The sequence below is a fragment of the Pseudophryne corroboree genome, chromosome 2 (genome assembly GCF_028390025.1).
Source record: "Pseudophryne corroboree isolate aPseCor3 chromosome 2, aPseCor3.hap2, whole genome shotgun sequence".
NCBI lineage: Eukaryota > Metazoa > Chordata > Amphibia > Anura > Myobatrachidae > Pseudophryne > Pseudophryne corroboree.
In genome coordinates this window covers 752,579,083-752,602,754 of record NC_086445.1, presented here as the reverse complement: position 1 = coordinate 752,602,754, position 23,672 = coordinate 752,579,083, and the positions used below count along the sequence as shown (strand labels likewise).

Sequence of the window (23,672 nt, the reverse complement as noted above, 5' to 3'; positions counted from 1 at the left end):
CACTTTAGAAAAATAAAGTGGTTACAGTCACATTGTGTAGTACACTGTGAAAGTGCTGATTATTATTCATGTCTAAGAGCGGCAAAGGTGACGAGGGTACACTTACAGTAACACCAACACTCATATCTTGATGATTTGCAAAAACTGTATTATCCTCTATGATCTGGTAGGATGGTTTATGTGTAAATGGTTTGCTGTTCAGCATAATACATCCCTGATCTACATCCGCTATAGATAGACCCATTGGGGCGATGTTTGCACAGACCTTGTCCAGTTTAGCTGAAAAGTTAATTCTTACAGCTTCAATACCAGGAATAGGGTACACTATTAACTCATACATGCAGCTCCCTATCTACGGTATATACCCAACAGCTTCTCCAATAAGACAAGCTGATAAACCGAATGTAAATAAATCATCGACTTCACAGGCTACACATGATGATCATCAGACGATGAAAGCTCTATATACTCTACTTCAGCATACGAAGAACAGGTAAAAGGAATCCGCTTAATGAATAAGCTGAATAAATGAGAGCAGAAAAGGCTAGTCTGTCAATAGAGGCAGCAGAGCCTGTGTTAAAAATAAGGCACCTGTGTTTAAATGTCCCAAAACAATAATAGGGCCTCCTCACGTGGGCAGAATTCAGGGAAAAGGTTTGGGTTACACCCAATAAAATAGAATTCCTGGTAAATGGGATTCCAATATCTTTTTCCAGCTGGGGACTGTTTAAAATAGGGAAGTGCCTCCCAAAATAGATACGCATGTCATTGATGGTGCAAAAATCTCTAATGGCCTCTGCCATCAATGTCAAAAGAGGAATGGTTTTCAAAAAAAATCATATTGTCTTTGTCTGGGGCAGTCATAAGGCCAGCCATGGCTTCACCTTGCAATCTACGGCCACACCACACTGGATAGGCCCAATCTCACTAGATCTTGGAAGCTAAGCAGTGTTGGGCCTGGTTAGTTCTTGGAGGGGAGACCACCTTGGAATACCAGGTGCTGTAGGTACATTGGGCTGAGGTACTGGAAGACAGGTTTTCAGCGCCTGCAAGGGAGCAAGAATCCCATATAGCTCATATGGACACTAATGTTCTAGGGCACAGGTTCTCAAACTCGGTCCTCAGGACCCCACACAGTGCATGTTTTGCAGGTAACCCAGCAGGTGCACAGGTGAATTAATTACTCACTGACACATTTTAAAATGTCCACAGGTGGAGCTCATTACTTCACTTGTGATTCTGTGAGGAGACCTGCAAAACATGCACTGTGTAGGGTCCTGAGGACCGAGTTTGAGAACCTGTGTTCTAGGGCATCAGCATTAACAATAGCTGCTCGCAGAGCAGTTTGGCTTACATACATGGAAAGCTGATTCAGAATCAAAGAAGGTTCTGGAAACTTTGCCTTGGCTGGAAGTTTCTGTTTGGGAAGGAGTTAACAGATATTCTGGAGTCAGAAACAGACTCTAAGAAGGTCACATTTCCTTCCACATATAACCCCAAACCTAAGGGTCCGGTTTCGGCCTTGTCAGTCATAAAGGAACGTAACTGCCCCAAGAGGACCAGTTTCCAAACCAGAAGGGGGATGACTTCTTCAGTTTGCACAGATCTGGTAGTCTACGAACAGATGCCTGGGTGCAAGAAGCATTATCTCTAGGTTATGCTTTCCCCTCTAGAAGCATCCTCCTCGAAGGTTCTTCTGTTTCAGCCCGTCTCGGGTAGAGGCGTAGGCGAGGGATTTGCATGAAGCAGTTCAGAAATTGCTTTTGTCAGGAATAGTCATTCTGGTAACCCATGCAATGGGGGGTTTTACTCCAACCTGGGTCAAAAAGGATCCTTCGCCCCATTCTAAATCTCAAAAAGTCTAAACAGATAAATTTGGGTACCACGGTTCACATGGAGACATGGCACTCCGTTGTTTGGTGGGGAGCCAGTAGAATACATAGTTTCTCTGACGTCCTAAGTGGATGCTGGGACTCCGTAAGGACCATGGGGATTAGCGGCTCCGCAGGAGACTGGGCACAACTAAAGAAAGCTTTAGGACTACCTGGTGTGCACTGGCTCCTCCCACCAAGACCCTCCTCCAGACCTCAGTTAGATTCTTGTGCCCGGCTGAGCTGGATGCACACTAGGGGCTCTCCTGAGCTCCTAGAAAGAAAGTATATTTTAGGTTTTTTATTTTACAGTGAGATCTGCTGGCAACAGACTCACTGCAGCGAGGGACTAAGGGGAGAAGAAGCGAACCTACCTAACAGGTGGAAGCTTGGGCTTCTTAGGCTACTGGACACCATTAGCTCCAGAGGGATCGACCGCATGGAACCGGCCATTGATGTTTGGTCCCGGAGCCGCGCCGCCGGCCCCCTTACAGAGCCAGAAGCAAGAAGTGTTCCGGAAAATCGGCGGCAGAAGACTTGAGTCTTCACCAAGGTAGCGCACAGCACTGCAGCTGTGTGCCATTGCTCCTCATGCACACCTCACACTCCGGTCACTGATGGGTGCAGGGCGCTGGGGGGCGCCCTGAGCAGCAATATAAACACCTTGCCTGGCAAAATCATCACAATATATAGCCCCAGAGGCTATATATGTGATAAATACCCCTGCCAGAATCCATAAAAAAGCGGGAGAAGTCTGCGAAAAAGGGGCGGAGCTATCTCCCTCAGCACACTGGCGCCATTTTCTCTTCACAGTGCAGCTGGAAGACAGCTCCCCAGGCTCTCCCCTGTAGTTTTCAGGCTCAAAGGGTTAAACAGAGAGGGGGGGCACTAAATTTAGTCTCAATATTGTTTATACAAGCAGCTATTGGGGGAAAAATCACTGTTATAGTGTTAATCCCTGCATTATATAGCGCTCTGGTGTGTGCTGGCATACTCTCTCTCTGTCTCCCCAAAGGACTTTGTGGGGTCCTGTCCTCAGTCAGAGCATTCCCTGTGTGTGTGCTGTGTGTCGGTACGGCTGTGTCGACATGTAGGATGAGGAAGGTTACGTGGAGGTGGAGCAGAGGCCGATAAATGGGATGTCGCCCCCTGTGGGGCCGACACCAGAGTGGATGGATAGGTGGAAGGTATTAACCGACAATGTCAACTCCTTACATAGAATGGCTGGATGACGTAAAACAGCTGTGGGACAGCCGGCTTCTCAGCCCGCGCCTGCCCAGGCGTCTCAAAGGCCATCAGGGGCTCAAAAAAGCGCCCGTTACCTCAGATGGCAGACACAGATGTCGACACGGAGTCTGACTCCAGTGTCGACGAGGTTGAGACATATACACAATCCACTAGGAACATCCGTTACATGATCTCGGCAATGAAAAATGTGTTACGCATTTCTGACATGAACCCAAGTACCACATAAAAGGGGTTTTATTTTTGGGGAGAAAAAGCAGCCAGTGTTTTGTTCCCCCATCAGATGAATGAATGAAGTGTGTAAAGTAGCGTGGGTTCCCCCGATAAGAAACTGGTAATTTCTAAAAAGTTACTGATGGCGTACCCTTTCCCGCCAGGGGATAGGTCACGTTGGGAGATATCCCTTAGGGTGGATAAGGCGCTCACACGTTTGTCAAAAAAGGTGGCACTGCCGTCTTAGGATACGGCCACCTTGAAGGAGCCTGCTGATAAAAAGCAGGAGGCTATCCTGAAGTCTGTATATACACACTCAGGTTATATACTGAGACCTGCAATTGCCTCAACATAAATAGTGCTGCTGCAGCGTGGTCTGATACCCAGTCAGATAATATTAATACTCTAAGACAGGGATAATAGTTTGCTAACATAGAGCATATTAAAGACGTCGTCTTAGATATAAAGGATGCACAGAGGGATATTTGCCGGCTGGCATCCAGAATTAATGCAATGTCCATTCTGCCAGGAGGGTATTAGAAACCCGGCAGTGGACAGGTGATGCTGCCTATAAAAGGCACATGGAGATTCTGCCTTATAAGGGTGAGGAATTGTTTGGGGATGGTCTCTGGGACCTCATATCCACAGCAACAGCTGGGAAGAATTTTTTTTACCTCAGGTTTCCTCACAGCCTAAGAAAGCACTGTATTTTCAGGTACAGTCCTTTCGGCTTCAGAAAAGCAAGCGGGTCAAAGGCGCTTCCTTTCTGCACAGAGACAAGGGAAGAAGGAAAAAGCTGCACCAGCAGCCAGTTCCCAGGATCAAAAATCTTCCCCCGCTTCCTCTGAGTCCACCGCATGACGTTGGGGCTCCACAGGTGCGGTAGGGGCGCGTCTCGGGAACTTCAGGGACCAGTGGGCTTGCCCACAGGTGGATCCCTAGGTTCTGCAAATTGTATCACAGGGATACAGGCTGGAGTTCGAGGCGATTCCCCCTCGCCGTTACCTCACATCAGCCTTGCCTGCTGCCCTCGGAGAAAGGTAGTACTGGCGGCAATTCACAAGCTGTACTTCCAGCAGGTGAAATCAAGGTACCCCTCCTTCAACAAGGCCGGGGTTACTATTCCAAAATGTTGTGGTACCGAAACCAGACGGTTCGGTGAGACCCATTCTAAAATTGAAAGCCTTGACACTTATATACGAAAGTTCAAGTTCAAAATGGAATCGCTCAGGGCGATTATTGCAAGCCTGGAGAATTTAATGGTATCACTGGACATCAAGGATGCTTACCTGCATGTCCCTATTTACCCTCTTCACCAGGAGTACCTCAAAATTGTGGTACAGGATTGTCATTACCAATTCCAGACGTTGCCGTTGGTCTGTCCCCGGCACCGAGGTATTTACCAAGGTAATGGCCGAAATAATTATCCCGTACTTGGACGATCTCCTTATAAAGGCGAGGTCCAGGGAGCAGTTGTTCGGCGGAGTAGCACTATCTCGGGAAGTGCTACAACAGCACGGCTGGATTCGGAATATTCCAAAGTCGCAGCTGGTTCCTACGACGCGTCTACTGTTCCTGGGTATGGTTCTGGACACAGAACAGGATAAAATAAGAATTTACTTACCGATAACTCTATTTCTCATAGTCCGTAGTGGATGCTGGGGACTCCGTAAGGACCATGGGGAATAGCGGCTCCGCAGGAGACTGGGCACATCTAAAGAAAGCTTTAGGACTATCTGGTGTGCACTGGCTCCTCCCCCCATGACCCTCCTCCAAGCCTCAGTTAGGATACTGTGCCCGGACGAGCGTACACAATAAGGAAGGATTTTGAATCCCGGGTAAGACTCATACCAGCCACACCAATCACACCGTATAACCTGTGATCTGAACCCAGTTAACAGCATGATAACAGAGGAGCCTCTGAAAGATGGCTCACAACAATAATAACCCGATTTTTGTAACAATAACTATGTACAAGTATTGCAGACAATCCGCACTTGGGATGGGCGCCCAGCATCCACTACGGACTATGAGAAATAGAATTATCGGTAAGTAAATTCTTATTTTCTCTAACGTCCTAAGTGGATGCTGGGGACTCCGTAAGGACCATGGGGATTATACCAAAGCTCCCAAACGGGTGGGAGAGTGCGGATGACTCTGCAGCACCAAATGAGAGAACTCCAGGTCCTCCTCAGCCAGGATATCAATTTTGTAGAATTTTACAAACGTATTTGCTCCTGACCAAGTAGCTGCTCGGCAAAGTTGTAAAGCCGAGACCCCTCGGGCAGCCGCCCAAGATGAGCCCACCTTCCTTGTGGAGTGGGCATTTACAGATTTTTGGCTGTGGCAGGCCTGCCACAGAATGTGCAAGCTGAATTGTACTACAAATCCAACGAGCAATAGTCTGCTTAGAAGCAGGAGCACCCAGCTTGTTGGGTGCATACAGGATAAACAGCGAGTCAGATTTCCTGACTCCAGCCGTCCTGGAAACATATATTTTCAGGGCACTGACAACGTCTAGCAACTTGGAGGCCTCCAAGTCCCTAGTAGCCGCAGGCACCACAAATAGGTTGGTTCAGGTGAAACGCTGAAACCACCTTGGGGAGAAACTGAGGACGAGTCCTCAATTCCGCCCTGTCCGAATGGAAAATCAGATAAGGGCTTTTTCAGGATAAAGCCGCCAATTCTGACACGCGCCTGGCCCAGGCCAGGGCCAACAGCATGACCACTTTTCATGTGAGATATTTTAACTCCACAGATTTAAGTGGTTCAAACCAATGTGACTTTTGGAACCCAAAACTACATTGAGATCCCAAAGTGCCACTGGAGGCACAAAAGGAGGCTGTATATGCAGTACCCCTTTTACAAACGTCTGAACTTCAGGGACTGAAGCTAGTTCTTTTTGGAAGAAAATTGACAGGGATGAAATTTGAACCTTAATGGACCCCAATTTCAGGCCCATAGACACTCCTGTTTGCAGGAAATGTAGGAATCGACCCAGTTGAATTTCCTCCGTCGGGCCTTACTGGCCTCGCACCACGCAACATATTTTCGCCAATTGCGGTGATAATGTTTTTGCGGTTACATCCTTCCTGGCTTTGATCAGGATAGGGATGACTTCATCCGGAATGCCTATTTTCCTTCAGGATCCGGCGTTCAACCGCCATGCCGTCAAACGCAGCCGCGGTAAGTCTTGGAACAGACAGGGTCCTTGCTGGAGCAGGTCCCTTCTTAGAGGTAGAGGCCACGGATCCTCCGTGAGCATCTCTTGAAGTTCCGGTTACCAAGTCCTTCTTGGCCAATCCGGAACCACAAATATAGTGCTTACTCCTCTCCATCTTATCAATCTCAGTACCTTGGGTATGAGAGGCAGAGGAGGGAACACATACCCTGACTGGTACACCCACGGTGTTACCAGAGCGTCTACAGCTTATTGCCTGAGGGTCCCTGGACCTGGCGCAATACCTGTCGAGTTTTTAATCATGTGGAAGACTTCTGGGTGAAGTCCCCACTCTCCCGGGTGGAGGTCGTGCTGAGGAAGTCTGCTTCCCAGTTGTCCACTCCCGGAATGAATACTGCTGACAGTGCTATCACATGATTTTCCGCCCAGCGAAAAATCCTTGCAGCTTCTGTCATTGCCCTCCTGCTTCTTGTGCCACCCTGTCTGTTTACGTGGGTGACTGCCGTGATGTTGTCCGACTGGATCAACACCGGCTGACCTTGAAGCAGAGGTCTTGCTAAGCTTAGAGCATTGTAAATGTTCCTTAGCTTCAGGATATTTATGTGAAGTGATGTCTCCAGGCTTGACCATAAGCCCTGGATATTCCTTCCCTGTGTGACTGCTCCCCAGCCTCGCAGGCTGGCATCCGTGGTCACCAGGACCCAGTCCTGAATGCCTAATCTGCGTCCCTCTAGAAGATGAGCACTCTGCAACCACCACAGGAGGGACACCCTTGTCCTTGGTGACAGGGTTATCCGCTGATGCATCTGAAGATGCGACCCGGACCATTTGTCCAGCAGGTCCCACTGGAAAGTTCTTGCGTGGAATCTGCCGAATGGGATTGCTTTGTAGGAAGCCACCATTTTACCCAGAACCCTTGTGCATTGATGCACTGAGACTTGGCTCGGTTTTAGGAGGTTCCTGACTAGCTCGGATAACTCCCTGGCTTTCTCCTCCGGGAGAAACACCTTTTTCTGGACTGTGTCCAGGATCATCCCTAGGAACAGAAGACACGTCGTTGGAACCAGGTGCGATTTTGGAATATTGAGAATCCAATCGTGCTGCCGCAACACTACCTGAGATAGTGCTACACCGACCTCCAACTGTTCCCTGGATCTTACCCTTATCAGGGAATTGTCCAAGTAAGGGATAACTAAAATTCACTTCCTTCGAAGGAATATCATCATTTCGGCCATTACCTTGGTAAAGACCCGGGGTGCCGTGGACCATCCATACGGCAGCGTCTGAACTGATAGTGACAGTTCTGTACCATAAACCTGAGGTACCCTTGGTGAGAAGGGTAAATTTTGACATGAAGGTAAGCATCCTTGATGTCCCGAGACATCATGTAGTCCCCTTCTTCCAGGTTCGCAATCACTGCTCTGAGTGACTCAATCTTGAATTTGAACCTCTGTATGTAAGTGTTCAAAGATTTTAGATTTAGAATCGGTCTCACCGAGCCGTCCGGCTTCGGTACCACAACAGTGTGGAATAATACCCCGTTCCCTGTTGCAGGAGGGGTATTTTGATTATCACCTGCTGGGAATACAGCTTGTGAATGGCTTCCAAAACTGTCTCCCTGTCAGAAGGAGACATCGGTAAAGCCGACTTTAGGAAACGGCGAGGGGGAGACGTCTCGAATTCTAATTTGTACCCCTGAGATATCACCTGAAGGATCCAGGGGTCTACTTGCGAGTGAGCCCACTGCGCGCTGAAATTCATTGAGACGGGCCCCCCACCGTGCCTTATTCTGCTTGTAAAGCCCCAGCGTATACTGAGGGCTTGGCAGAGGCGGGAGAGGGTTTCTGCAGCCTTTTTCCTCTCCCTCTGTCACGGGGCAGAAATTAGGAACCTTTTGCCCGCTTGTCCACGAAAAGACTGCGCCTGATAATACGGCGTCTTCTCATGTTGAGAGGCGACCTGGGGTACAAACGTGGAATTCCCAGCTGTTGCCGTGGCCACCAGGTCTGAAAGACCGACCCCAAATAACTCCTCCCCTTAATAAAGCAATACTTCCAAATGCCGTTTGGAATACGCATCACCTGACCACTGACGTGTCCATAACCCTCTACTGGTAGAAATGGACAACGCGCTTAGACTTGATGCCAGTCGGCAAATATTCCGCTGTGCATCACGCATATATAGAAATGCATCTTTTAAATGCTCTATAGGCAAAAATATACTGTCCCTATCTAGGGTATCAATATTTTCAGTCAGGGAATCCGACCACGCCAACCCAGCACTGCACATCCAGGCTGAGGCGATTGCTGGTCGCAGTATAACACCAGTATGTGTGTAAATACCTTTTAGGATACCCTCCTGCTTTCTATAAGGGCGGCCATCTCAGGCGAAGGTAGAGCCCTTACAAGCGTGTGAGCGCTTTATCCACCCTAGGGGGTGTTTCCCAACGCACCCTAACCTCTGGCGGGAAAGGATATAATGCCAATAACATTTTAGAAATTATCAGTTGTTATCGGGGGAAACCCACGCATCATCACACACCTCATTTAATTTCTCAGATTCAGGAAAACTACAGGTAGTTTTTCCTCACCGAACATAATAATACCCCTTTTTTGGTGGTACTCGTATTATCAGAAATGTGTAAAACATTTTTCATTGCCTCAATCATGTAACGTGTGGCCCTACTGAAAGTCACATTCGTCTCTTCACCGTCGACACTGGAGTCAGTATCCGTGTCGGCGTCTATATCTGCCATCTGAGGTAACGGGCGCTTTAGAGCCCCTGACGGCCTATGAGACGTCTGGACAGGCACAAGCTGAGTAGCCGGCTGTGTCATGTCAACCACTGTCTTTTATACAGAGCTGACACTGTCACGTAATTCCTTCCAACAGTTCATCCACTCAGGTGTCGACCCCCTAGGGGGTGACATCACTATTACAGGCAATCTGCTCCGTCTCCACATCATTTTTCTCCTCATACATGTCGACACAAACGTACCGACACACAGCACACACACAGGGAATGCTCTGATAGAGGACAGGACCCCACTAGCCCTTTGGGGAGACAGAGGGAGAGTTTGCCAGCACACACCAGAGCGCTATATATATACAGGGATAACCTTATATAAGTGTTTTTCCCCTTATAGCTGCTGTATAGTTAATACTGCGCCTAATTAGTGCCCCCCTCTCTTTTTTTAACCCTTTCTGTAGTGTAGTGACTGCAGGGGAGAGCCAGGGGAGCTTCCCTCCAACGGAGCTGTGAGGGAAAATGGCGCCAGTGTGCTGAGGAGATAGGCTCCGCCCCTTTTTCGCGGACTTTTCTCCTGCTTTTTTATGGATTCTGGCAGGGGTTAAAATTCATCCATATAGCCCTGGGGGCTATATGTGATGTATTTTCGCCAGCCAAGGTGTTTTTATTGCGTCTCAGGGCGCCCCCCCCCCAGCGCCCTGCACCCTCAGTGACCGAAGTGTGCTGGGAGCAATGGCGCACAGCTGCAGTGCTGTGCGCTACCTTGTTGAAGACAGGACGTCTTCTGCCGCCGATTTTCCGGACCTCTTCTGCCTTCTGGCTCTGTAAGGGGGCCGGCGGCGCGGCTCTGGGACCCATCCAAGCTGGGCCTGTGATCGTCCCTCTGGAGCTAATGTCCAGTAGCCTAAGAAGCCCAATCCACTCTGCACGCAGGTGAGTTCGCTTCTTCTCCCCTTAGTCCCTCGATGCAGTGAGCCTGTTGCCAGCAGGTCTCACTGAAAATAAAAAACCTAAACTAAAACTTTCACTAAGAAGCTCAAGAGAGCCCCTAGTGTGCACCCTTCTCGTTCGGGCACAGAGATCTAACTGAGGCTTGGAGGAGGGTCATGGGGGGAGGAGCCAGTGCACACCAGATAGTCCTAAAGCTTTCTTTAGATGTGCCCAGTCTCCTGCGGAGCCGCTATTCCCCATGGTCCTTACGGAGTCCCCAGCATCCACTTAGGACGTTAGAGAAAAAGGGTTTCTCCCGGAGAAGTCCAAGGAGTTGTCGTCTCTAGACAGAGACCTCCTAATACGTATACAGGTGTCGGTGCATCAATGCACGCGAACCCTGGGAAGGATGGTAGCTTTTTACGAAGAAATTTCATTCGCCAGGTCCCATGCAAGGATTTTCCAGTGGGATCTGTTGGACAAGTGGTCCGGGTCGCATCTTCAGATGCATCGGCGGATAGCCCTGTCTCCAAGGGCCAGGGTGTCGCTGTTGTGGTGGCTGCAGAGTGCTCATCTTCTAGGGGGCCGCAGATTCGGCATACAGGACTGGGTCCTGGCGACCACGGATGCCAGCCTTCGAGGCTGGGGGGCAGTCACACAGGGAAGAAACTTCCAAGGCTATGGAAAAGTCAGGAGACTTCCCTACACATAAATATTCTGGAACTAAGGGCCATTTACAATGCCCTAAGTCAGGCATTCAACACCGGCCGGTGCTGATCCAGTCAGACAACATCACGGCGGTCGCTCATGTAAACCGACAGGGCGGCACAAGAAGCAGGATGGCGATGGCAGAAGCCACAAGGATTCTCCGATGGGCGGAAAATCATGTGTTAGCACTGTCAGCAGTGTTCATTCCCGGAGTGGACAACTGAGAAGCAGACTTTCTCTGAAGACACGACCTCCACCCGGGAGAGTGGGGACTTCATCCAGAAGTTTTCCAAATGATTGTACACCGTTGGGAAAGGCCACAGGTGGACATGATGGCGTCCCGCCTCAACAAAAAACTACAAAGATATTGCGCCAGGTCAAGGGACCCTCAGGCGATAGCTGTGGACGCTCTGGTAACACCGTGGGTGTACCAGTCGGTGTATGTGTTCCCTTCTCTGCCTCTCTTACCCAGGGTAATGAGAATAATAAGGAGAGGAGTAAGTACTATACTCATTGTTCCGGGTGGGCCAAGAAGAGCTTGGTAACCAGAACTCCAAGAAATGATCTCAGAGGACCCATGGCCTCTGCCGCTCAGACAGGACCTGCTGCAGCAGGGGGCCTGTCTGTTCCAAGACGTACCGCGGCTGCATTTGACGGCATGGCGGTTGAACGCCGGATCCGGAAGGAAAAGGGCATTCCGGAGGAAGTTATCCCTACGCTATTTAAAGCTAGGAAAGAAGTGAACGCAAACCATTATCACCGCATATGGTGGAAATATGTTGCGTGCTGTGAGGCCAGGAAGGCCCAAAGGAGAAATTTCAGCTAGGTCGATTTCTGCACTTCCTACAGTCAGAGGTGACTATGGGCCTAAAATTGGGTTCTATGAAGGTCCAGATTTCGGCTCTATCGATTTTCGTCCAAAATAGAACTGGCTTCACTGCCTGAAGTTCGGACTTTTGTTAAGGGAGTGCTGCATAGTCAGCCCCCGTTTGTGCCTCAAGTGGCACCGTGGGATCTCAACGTGGTGTTGGATTTCCTGAAGTCGCATTGGGTGAGCCACTTAAATCCGGGGGGAGCTACAATACCTCACGTGGAAAGTGGTCATGCTGTGGGCCGTGGTGTCGGCCAGGCGTGTATAAGAATTGGCGGCTTTGTCATACAAAAGCCCTTATCTGTATTTTATATGGATAAGGCGGAATTGAGGACTCGTTCCCAATTCCTTCCTAAGGTGGTATCAGTTTTTCATGTGAACCAACCTATTGTGGTGCCTGCGGCTACTTGGGACTTGGAGGATTCCAAGTTACTGGACGTAGTCAGGGCCCTGAAAAGTATATGTTTCCAGGACGGCTGGAGTCAGGAAAACTGACTCGCTATTTATCCTGTATGCACCCAACAAGCTGGGTGCTCCTGCTTCTAAGCAGACTATTGCTCGCTGGATCTGTAGCACGATTCAACTTGCACATGCTGCGGCTGGACTGCCGCACCCTAAATCTGTAAAAGCCCATTCCACGAGGAAAGTGGGCTCTTCTTGGGCGGCTGCCCGAGGGGTCTCGGCTTTACAACTTTGCCGAGCTGTTACTTGGTTGGATTCAAACATTTTTGCAACAGTCTACAAGTTTGATACCCTGGTTGAGGAGGACCTAGAGTTTGCTCATTCGGTGCTGCAGAGTCATCCGCACTCTCCTGCCCGTTTGGGAGCTTTGGTATAATCCCCATGGTCCTTACGGAGTCCCAGCATCCACTTAGGACGTCAGAGAAAATAAGATTTTACTAACCGGTAAATCTATTTCTCGTAGTCCGTAGTGGATGCTGGGCGCCCATCCCAAGTGCGGATTGTCTGCAATACTTGTTTATAGTTATTGCCTAACTAAAGGGTTATTGTTGAGCCATCTGTTGAGAGGCTCAGTTATATTTCATACTGTTAACTGGGTATAGTATCACGAGTTATACGGTGTGATTTGTGTGGCTGGTATGAGTCTTACCCGGGATTCAAAATCCTTCCTATTTGTGTCAGCTCTTCCGGGCACAGTATCCTAACTGAGGTCTGGAGGAGGGTCTTGGTGGGAGGAGCCAGTGCACACCAGGTAGTCCTAAAGCTTTCTTTAGTTGTGCCCAGTCTCCTGCGGAGCCGCTAATCCCCATGGTCCTTACGGAGTCCCAGCATCCACTACGGACTACGAGAAATAGATTTACCGGTGAGTAAAATCTTATTATTCCTGGATAAGTCCGGAATCTTAACTTCAGGCTCCTATAGCATTGTCCATCAGTGTTATCTTAAGGTTTACCATCCTTCAGCAACATTTCAATTCTAGGCCTTACCGTTTGGGTTAGCCCCAGCCCCAGAGTATTTACCAAAATGATTATGGCAGTTTATCTCCGCTAGCAGGGGATGAGAAAATTGCCATACCTTGACCACCTTTTTTTTATCCTGGCACAAATACAGGAAAGGTTTCTGTGCCATTTACAACACATAACTTGTCTGCAGAGGCACGGGAGGTTCATAAATTGACAAAGTCATCTCTGGTTCCATAATAACGGATGACTCACGGTGGGGCTGTACTGAATTCAAGTCTGCAGAAAATATTTACCCCAGAACAAGATATCCAAGGTAAAGTTAGGGGAGTTGTTACATAGTCAAACAGTATCAATTCACGCAGCAATGCAAATGATGGGTTTGATGGTGTCAACAATAGACATGGTGGAGTGTGCACAATTCCACTCAAGACCCATACAGCATCTGTTTCCATCTACAGCTACATCACACTGGATATGCCCAATCTCATCTGATGTTGGAAGTTAAGCAATGTTGTGCCTGGTTAAATTCTCTGATAGGAGACCACCTGTGAATACCAGGTGGTGTAGGTGGGCCAGATGGACAATAAACAAAATGTGGTATTGTCAGAAAATTAAGAAAGTCAGTAGCCTGGTGGCTACAGACATTCCATCTAGACCAGAGGACACCCTTTTTGATATCCGTTTGGGAGATCCTGACAAGAAATGCCAGTCTTCGGGGCTGTGGGGGCCATTGTCCAGAAGATTGATTCCAGGGACTATGGACCACAGAAGAAAGTTGCCTGCTAATAAACCTGTTAGCACTTCGGGCCGTATACTTGATCCTGATTCAGGCACGGGACACTTTTAAAGGAAAACTAGTCCAGATCCGCAGGGACAAGGAAATGGCAGTAGTGTACCTCAACCTTCAGAAAGGAACACGCAGCTAAACAGCAAGGAAGGAGGTAAGTCACATACTAAAGTGTGCAGAACTACATCTTCCAACCTTGTCCGCAGTGTTCGTTCCGGGAGTCCTAAACTGGAGAGCAGAATTTCTCAGTCGACACGCCATTCAGGTAAGCGAATGGGCTTTGCACCCAAAAGTCGTTTAAGACTCTGGTAGACAAGTGGGGTTGGCCAGAGATAGATCTCATGGAATCCCATCTGAACAACAAAGAGCCCATAATCGGATCAGGAACAAAGGATCAGGGAGTGATCTTTGTGGACGTCTTTTCAATGGGAATTTCATTTCACTTATGTGTTTTCTCAAATCATCCTGCTACCCAGGATAGTGAGGAAAATACAACAAAGATGCCAGGATTCTAATGGCTCCGGCTTGGCTCAGAAGGCGTTGGTACACAGATCCGCAGAAAATGTTGAACGCCATTTCTGTTTCCTCTACGCCCAGATCTACTAATGCAGGGTCCTTGTTATCACAGATATCTGGATCGACTGTCTTGACGGCGTGGCTCTTGAAATCTATATCCTGAAGTCCAGAGGATTCTCATAGGTAAATCAAACAATTCTCAGAGCAAGGAAAACTTCCTTGGCTCGTATTTATCACCAAATATAGCAAGCCAATATTCATTGGTTCAATGGAAGAGGTATGGACCCGAAATCTTTCAAAGTTTCAAGGGTTCTAGCATTCCTTCGGGCAGGAATGGATATAGGTTTAAGGGTGGCTTCCTTGAGTGTCAGCATGGACTGTATGGTTCCGATAGAAAATTGTCAAATTGCAGGATGTGCGCACTTTTTTTTAGGGAATGCTGCGCATTCAACCTCCTTTTGTTCCTACTACAGTGCCTGGGGACTTAAGTCTAGTCCTCAAAGCCCTTCAAGTTGCTCCGTTTGAACCACTAAATAAAGTGGATCTTAAATGGTTGACAGCTAAAGTTCTCTTTCTGCTGACTATGACATCATCTAGAAGAGTGTCAGATTTAGGAGCACTGTCATGTTAATCTCCTTGTCTGATGTTTTATTCAGATAAAGTTGTTCTCAGAACTAGGTCTGGGTATCTTCCTAAGGTGGGTTCTAGATTCCACCTTAATGAAGTAACTGTGGTCCCGGTTTTTCAGGAATCGGGACTTTCTGCGGGAGATGCGTCGCTGGATGTAGTCCGGGCATTAAGGATCTACGTGGATCATACCAGTGCCATCAGAAAATAAGATTTTAATACCTACTGGTAAATCCTTTTTCTCTTAGTCCATAGAGGATGCTGAGGACTCCAAAAGGACCATGGGGGTATAGACGGGATCCGCAGGAGACATGGGCACTTTAAGACTTTCAAAGGGGTGTGAACTGGCTCCTCCCTCTATTCCCCTCCTCCAGACCTCAGTTATAGGAACTGTGCCCAGGGAGACGGACATTTCGAGGAAAAGGATTTTTGTTAACCAAGGGTGAGATACATACCAGCTCACACCACAACACACCGTACAACATGGCATTTAACTAAAACCAGTTAACAGCATGAACCAAAAAATCAGCAACAGGCTGATCGAAACCAAAAACACAACCTTTGTTTAACAAAAGCAATAACCATGAACAAGTACTGCAGATAGAGTCCGCACTGGGACGGGCTAAGAGAAAAGGATTTACCGGTAGGTATTAAAATCCTATTTTCTCCTTCATCCTAGAGGATGCTGGGGACTCCGTAAGGACCATGGGGTTTATACCAAAGCTCCAGACCGGGCGGGAGAGTGCGGATGACTCTGCAGCACCGATTGAGCAAACATGAGGTCCTCATCAGCCAGGGTATCAAACTTGTAGAATTTTGCAAAAGTGTTTGAACCCGACCAAGTAGCTGCTCGGCAAAGTTGTAGCGCCGAGGCTCCCCGGGCAGCCGCCCAAGATGAGCCCACCTTCCTGGTAGAATGGGCCGTCACTGATTTTGGTAACCGCAATCCAGCCATAGAATGAGCATGCTGAATCGCATTACAGATCCAGCATGCAATAGTCTGCTTAGAAGCAGCAGCCCCAATCTTGTTGGAAGCATACAGGACAAACAGAGCCTCCATTTTCCTAATACGAGCCGTTCTGGCTACATAAATTTTCAAAGCTCTGACCTCATCGAGAGACTTTGAAACAGCCAAGGCGTCAGTAGCCACAGGCACCACAATAGGTTGGTTTATGTGAAACGAAGAAACCACCTTTGGCAGAAATTGTTGACGAGTTCTCAATTCCGCTCTATCCTGATGGAAGATCAAATAGGGGCTCTTGTGAGACAAAGCCGCTAATTCAGACACCCGCCTTGCGGATGCCAAGGCCAAAAGCATGACCACTTTCCAAGTGAGAAATTTCAACTCAACCTTTCGTAAAGGTTCAGACCAGTGTGACATAAGAAACTGCAACACCACGTTAAGGTCCCATGGTGCCACCGGGGGCACAAATGGAGGTTGGATGTGCAGCACTCCCTTCACGAAAGTCTGAACCTTTGGAAGGGCGGCCAATTCTTTTTGAAAGAAAATCGATAAGGCCGAAATCTGCACTTTAATGGAGCCTAATTTTAGGCCCGCATCCACACCTGCTTGCAAAAAATGGAGAAAATGACCCAGCTGAAATTCATCCGTAGGAGCCTTCTTGGATTCACACCAAGACACACATTTTCTCCAAATACGGTGATAATGCTTCGCCGTTACTTCCTTTCTAGCTTTAAGTAGAGTGGGGATGACTTCACCGGGAATACTCTTCCGTGCTAGGATTTGGCGTTCAACCACCCCGCCGTCAAACGCAACCGCGGTAAGTCTTGGAACACGCACGGCCCTTGCTGTAATAGGTCCTCTCTTAGAGGAAGAGGCCAGGGATCTCCTATGAGTAATTCCTGAAGATCCGGATACCAGGCCCTCCGTGGCCAATCTGGAACAATGAGTATCGCCTGAACCCTTGTTCTTCTTATGATCCTTATCACCTTTGGAATGAGTGGAAGTGGAGAGAACACATATACCGACTGAAACACCCACGGTGTCACCAGGGAGTCCACTGCACTGGCTTGAGGGTCCCTTGACCTGGAACATTATCTCTGAAGCTTCTTGTTGAGGCGAGACGCCGTCATGTCTATTTGAGGAATTCCCCAATGACTTGTCACTTCTGCAAAGACCTCTTGATGCAGACCCCACTCTCCTGGATGAAGATCGTGTCTGCTGAGGAAGTCTGCTTCCCAGTTGTCCACGCCCGGAATGAAGACCGCTGACAGAGCGCTTGTATGTTTTTCCGCCCAGCTGAGAACTTTTGTGGCCTCCGCCATCGCCGCTCTGCTCTTTGTTCCACCCTGGCGGTTTATGTATGCCACTGCTGTAATGATGTCCGACTGAATCAGGACGGGCAGACCGCAAAGATTTTCCACTTGTAGAAGGCCGTTGTAGATGGCGCTTAATTCCAGAATGTTTATGTGCAGACAAGCTTCCTGGCTTGACCATTTTCCCTGGAAATTTTCCCCCTGTGTGACTGCTCCCCAGCCTCGGAGACTTGCATCCGTAGTCACCCGGACCCAGTCCTGGATCCCGAACCTGCGTCCCTCCAGGAGGTGCGAACTGTGCAGCCACCACAGGAGAGATACTCTGGTCCTGGAGGATAGGCTTATTTTCCAGTGCATGTGCAAGTGAGACCCGGACCACTTGTCCAACAGGTCCCACTGAAACACCCTGGCATGGAACCTGCCAAACGGAATGGCTTCGTATGCTGCCACCATCTTCCCCAGCACCCGCATGCATTGATGAATCGACACTCTTGCCGGTTTCAGAATCTCCTTGACCATGTACTGGATTTCCAGAGCTTTTTCTACTGGGAGAGAAGACTCTCTGCAGTTCCGTGTCTAGGATCATGCCCAAGAATGACAGCCGTGTTGTCGGAACCAACTGTGACTTTGGCAAATTTAGGAGCCAACCATGTTGTTGCAGGACTGTCAGGGAGAGCGCAACGTTTTTTAGTAACCGCTCCTTTGATCTCGCCTTTATCAGGAGATCGGCCAAGTATGGGATAATTGTGACACCCTGCTTGTGCAGGAGCACCATCATTTCCGCCATTACTTTGGTGAAAATCCTAGGAGCCGTGGAAAGAGCAAACGGCAAACGTCTGAAATTGGTAATGACAATCCTGAACAGCAAACCTCAGGTAAGCTTGATGTGGAGGAAATATTGGGACATGTAAGTAGGCATCTTTTATGTCGACTGACGCCATAAAATCCCCCCTTCCAGACTGGAGATCACTGCTCGGAGAGATTCCATCTTGAATTTGAATTGTTTTAGAAAGAAATTGAGGGATTTTAGGTTCAGAATCGGTCTGACCGAGCCATCCGGCTTCGGGACCATGAACAGGCTTGAATAAAAACCTTCTCCCCGTTGGGACGGGGGGGACCATGACAATAACTTTCTGCAGACACAGCTTTTGTATCGCAGCGCATACTACTTCCCTTTCCGGAAGAGAAGCTGGCAAGGCCGATTTGAAAAATCGGTGAGGGGGCACGTCTTGAAACTCCAGTTTGTACCCTTGGACCACTATTTCTAGCACCCAAGGATCCAGGGCCGAACGAGCCCAGACCTGATTGAAGAGTTGAAGACGTGCCCCCACTGGTGCAGACTCCAGCAGCGGAGCCCCAGCGTCATGTGGATTTGGCAGCGGCCGGGGAGGACTTCTGCTCTTGGGAGCTTGCCCCAGCTGGCGACTTTTTACCCCTTCCCCTACCTCTAGCAGCAAGGAAGGAGGACCCTCGTCCTTTTTTGAATTTATTAGACCGAAAGGACTGCATCTGATAAGGAGGCGTCTTCTTTTGTTGTGCAGGGACATACGGTAGAAAAGATTACTTACCCGCGGTAGCTGTAGATACCAGGTCCGCGAGGCCCTCACCAAACAAAACACCACCTTTATATGGCAGAGCCTCCATAGCCCTCTTAGAGTCGGCATCACCATTCCATTGATGAGTCCATAACGCTCTCCTAGCCGAGATTGCCATGGCATTGGCCCTTGATCCCAAGAGGCCAATATCTCTCGCAGCCTCCCTTAGATAGACTGCAGCGTCCCTGATATGACCCAGCGTCAAAAGAACGCTATCCCTATCCAGGGTGTCCAAGTCAGATGATAAGTTATGTGCCTACTTTTCAATTGCACTACTCACCCATGCTGATGCCACTGCAGGTCTGAGCAGTGTACCCGTAGTGACATAAATAGATTTCAAGGTAGTTTCCTGCTTACGATCCGCAGGATCCTTTAGGGCCGCCGTGTCAGGGGACGGGAGCGCCACCTTCTTGGACAGCTGTGCTAGAGCCTTGTCCACATTGGGGGTCGACTCCCACTTTTTCCTATCCTCAGAGGGAAACAGGTATGCCATAATAATTTTCTTGGGAATCGGCAACTTTTTGTCAGGAATTTCCCAAGCCTTTTCAAAAAGAGTATTCAGTTCATGAGAGGGAGGAAACGTTACCGGAGGTTTCTTTCCTTTAAGCATACAGACCCTTGTCTCAGGAACAGCAGGGTCTTCCGTGATATGTAACACTTCTTGTATTGCCACAATCATGTACTGAATGCTCTTAGCCAATTTAGGATTCAACCTGGCATCACCATAGTCGACACTGGAGTCCGAATCCGTGTCGGTATCTGTGTCTGCTATCTGGTTAAACAAAAGTTTCTGTGACCCTGAGAGGGTCTGAGTTTGTGACAAAACATCTTCCATGGATTGTCTCCATGCTTGGTTCTGAGACTCAGATTTGTCTAATCTCTTATGCAACGAAGCCACACTTGCATTTAAGACACTCCACATATCTACCCAATCAGTAGTCGGCGGCGCCGACAGAGTCACTCCCACATTCTGTTCTGCCCCCACACCAGCCTCCTCCTGGGAAGAGCATTCAGCCTCAGACATGTCGGCACACGCGTACCGATACCCACTATCACCCTGGGCTATAGGGAACAGACCCACAGTAAGGCCCTACAGAGAGGGAGTTTGCCAGCTCACACCCAGTGCCTCACCCGGTCTGAAGGAATATATAAAATGCCCCAGACCTTGCAGCGCTTATATATATATATATATATATATATATATATATATATATATTCTCAACACCAAATATTGCATGCCCCCCCTGTTTTTGCACCCTGTTACTTGTGACAAAAGTGAAGGACCAGGACCAGCGTCTCTGCAGCTTGCTGTGAAGAGAAAAGATGGCGCTGATAAGAGCTGGAAGGACGAAGCCCCGCTCCCTAAATGGCGCGCTTGTGTCCCGCTTATTTTTATACTGGCGGGGGTCTGTATACAGTGCCTGCGCACTGTATACCTCTGTGCCAAATCTTAAGAGGTTTTATTGCTGCCCAGGGCGCCCCCCCCCCCTGCACCCATGTAGTGCCGTTTGTGAGCGGGTGCTCTGCGCGGTACCTCTGAGACTGATGTCTTCTGCCGCCTTCACTGAAGTCTTCTTTGCTTCGGTTACTCACCCGGCTTCTTTCTTCTGGCTCTGTGAGGGGGACGGCGGCGCTGCTCCGGGAACGAGCAGCTAGGCTATACCAAGTGATCAGACCCTCTGGAGCTAATGGTGTCCAGTAGCCTAAGAAGCAGAGCCTTTAACTCACAGAAGTAGAACTGCTTCTCTCCCCTCAGTCCCAGGAAGCAGGGAGCCTGTTGCCAGCAGTGCTCCCTGAAAACAATAAACCTAACATAAGTCTTTTCTAGAGAAACTCTGTAGAGCTCCCCTAGTGTGTGTCCAGTCTCTCTGGGCACAGAATCTAACTGAGGTCTGGAGGAGGGGCATAGAGGGAGGAGCCAGTTCACACTCATTTAAAGTCTTAAAGTGCCAATGTCTCCTGCGGATCCCGTCTATACCCCCATGGTCCTTTTGGAGTCCCCAGCATCCTCTAGGACGAAGGAGAAAAACAGATTCTTCATTCTCTACGGATTTCACAAGAGGGGATGGCCTGCTACTAAACAGACGCTAGCAAGATGGCTTTGAATGATGATTTCAGAAGCATATTCTCGAGCTGATCTCCCTGTTCCGGCTAATGTGTCTGCTCACTCTACACGTAAGGTAGGTTCTTCATGGGCAGCACAACATGGTGCTTCAGCAGGGATCCGGACTGAAAGTCGACAGTAACTAGGTCGACCACTATTGGTCAACAGGGTGTCTAGGTCGACAGGGTCTTTAGGTCGACATGTTCTAGGTCGACAGGTCAAAAGGTCGACATGAGTTTTTCACAATTTTTTTCTTTTTTTGAACCTTTTCATACTTAACGATCCACGTGGACTACGATTGGAACGGTAATCTGTGCCGAGCGAAGCGGTAGTGGAGCGAAGGCACCATGCCCGAAGCATGGCAAGCAAAGCGGTGCACTAATTGGGGTTCCCGGTCACTCTACGAAGAAAACGACACCAAAATAACATTAAAAACTCATATCGACCTTTTGACCTGTCGACCTAGAACATGTCGACCTAAAGACCCTGTCGACCTAGTTACTGTCGACCAATAGTGGTCGACCTAGTTACTGTCGACTTTCAATACCACACCCGCTTCAGCAGAACATATTTGTAAGGCAGCCACATGGTCTTCCATTAAAACATTCAATAGACATTATGCCTTGGTACTTTTGCCTCTCATGACGCTGAATTCGGGCGTAAGATTCTCCTATCTAATCAGGAGCATCCCCACCACTAAAAATTGCTTTGGGAAATCCCATTGTTATCCTGTGGATAACCTGTGGACCCTGCCGGAGAAATATACGTTATGGTAAGAACTTACTGTTGATAACGGTATTTCTCCTATGTCCACAGGGATCCCACCCTGACGCACCTGATTTGAGGATCTTTATACTCACTAAACTCTTCCCTCTTGCATGGAATGGTGTGCATGTGTGTTCTTCTCGCCTGAATAGGGTTCTACATAATGCTCCTGCCTAAATCCTTTGGAATCCAACTGATTTGCTGAGCCAGTGGGCGGGGATATATTGCATCCTGGGAGGACTGAAAGCTTGTGATCGTTTGGTGCCAATCCGCTGTCGCTCCATCATATCCCATTGTTATCCTATGGAAACCTGTGGACATAGGAGAAATACTGTTATCAACGGTAAGTTCTTACCATAACGTATATTTCTCCGTTTTTTTTATTTGTACTAAATTTGCAAAAATCTCAGAATTTTTGAATTTTTGAGGGGGAAAAAATGTTTTTATTCCATTTTGGAATACGGCTGTAACATAACTTGCGGAAAAAGTGAAGTGCTGTGAATTCTTTCCGGATGCACTGGACAAAAGACCCAGCAGGTAATAACATTTGTTCAATTCTACAAGAACCAGCTCCACACAGGGCTTTGTCAGGTGTGTTCAAACTGAAATTGCAGTGTAAAATTAAAGCAGCCATTATTTACCATGCACCGAAATAATACAACCCACACAAACCTCACCTGCAGTGCAACATGGTTTTGCTCAATTGCTAACTTTTTGGGTTTGTAACAACTCTGAATAACCCCCATAGTTCTAGGGTTGAGACTGAATAAGAAAACTAATGGAAGATGTTGAACTACAGTCAAATAAGACTTCATCTATATTTCCAGCTACAACTTGAACAATTCACAATGATGTCTCTGACATGGTGGAAAATTGGAAAGCCGGTCAATTTCTCCGACAGGGTCCACAGGATAACAATGGGATATGATGAAGCGACAGCGGATTTGCACCAATCTGTCAAAGCTTTTCCGGCCTCCCAGCATGCAACGGACCTGTCCATATATCCCCGCCTCCATGCTCAGGCAAATCAGTTTTCTCTAACGTCCTAAGTGGATGCTGGGGACTCCGTCAGGACCATGGGGATTAGCGGCTCCGCAGGAGACAGGGCACAAAAATAAAGCTTTAGGATCAGGTGGTGTGCACTGGCTCCTCCCCCTATGACCCTCCTCCAAGCCTCAGTTAGGTTTTTGTGCCCGTCCGAGCAGGGTGCAATCTAGGTGGCTCTCCTAAAGAGCTGCTTAGAAAAAGTTTTTAGGTTTTTTATTTTCAGTGAGTCCTGCTGGCAACAGGCTCACTGCAACGAGGGACTTAGGGGAGAAGAAGTGAACTCACCTGCGTGCAGGATGGATTGGCTTCTTAGGCTACTGGACACCATTAGCTCCAGAGGGATCGAACACAGGCCCAGCCATGGAGTCCGGTCCCGGAGCCGCGCCGCCGACCCCCTTACAGATGCCGAAAAGCGAAGAGGTCCAGAAACCGGCGGCAGAAGACTTTTCAGTCTTCATGAGGTAGCGCACAGCACTGCAGCTGTGCGCCATTGTTGTCACACACTTCACACCAGCGGTCACGGAGGGTGCAGGGCGCTGCAGGGGGCGCCCTGGGCAGCAATGAGAATACCTTGTTCTGGCTAAAAAATACATCACATATAGCCCTTGGGGCTATATGGATGCATTTAACCCCTGCCAGGTCTCACAAACTCCGGAGAAGAGCCCGCCGAAATTGGGGGCGGGGCCTATCTCCTCAGCACACAGCGCCATTTTCCTGCTCAGCTCCGCTGCGAGGAAGGCTCCCAGGACTCTCCCCTGCACTG

General features: G+C 48.7%; 1 pseudogene; it reads left to right on the top strand.

Annotated features, from left to right (window-relative positions):
* Positions 1–890: 890 nt before the first annotated feature.
* LOC135052724 (5S ribosomal RNA) lies at positions 891–1,009 on the top strand (annotated as a pseudogene).
* The last annotated feature ends 22,663 nt before the right edge of the window (positions 1,010–23,672 follow it).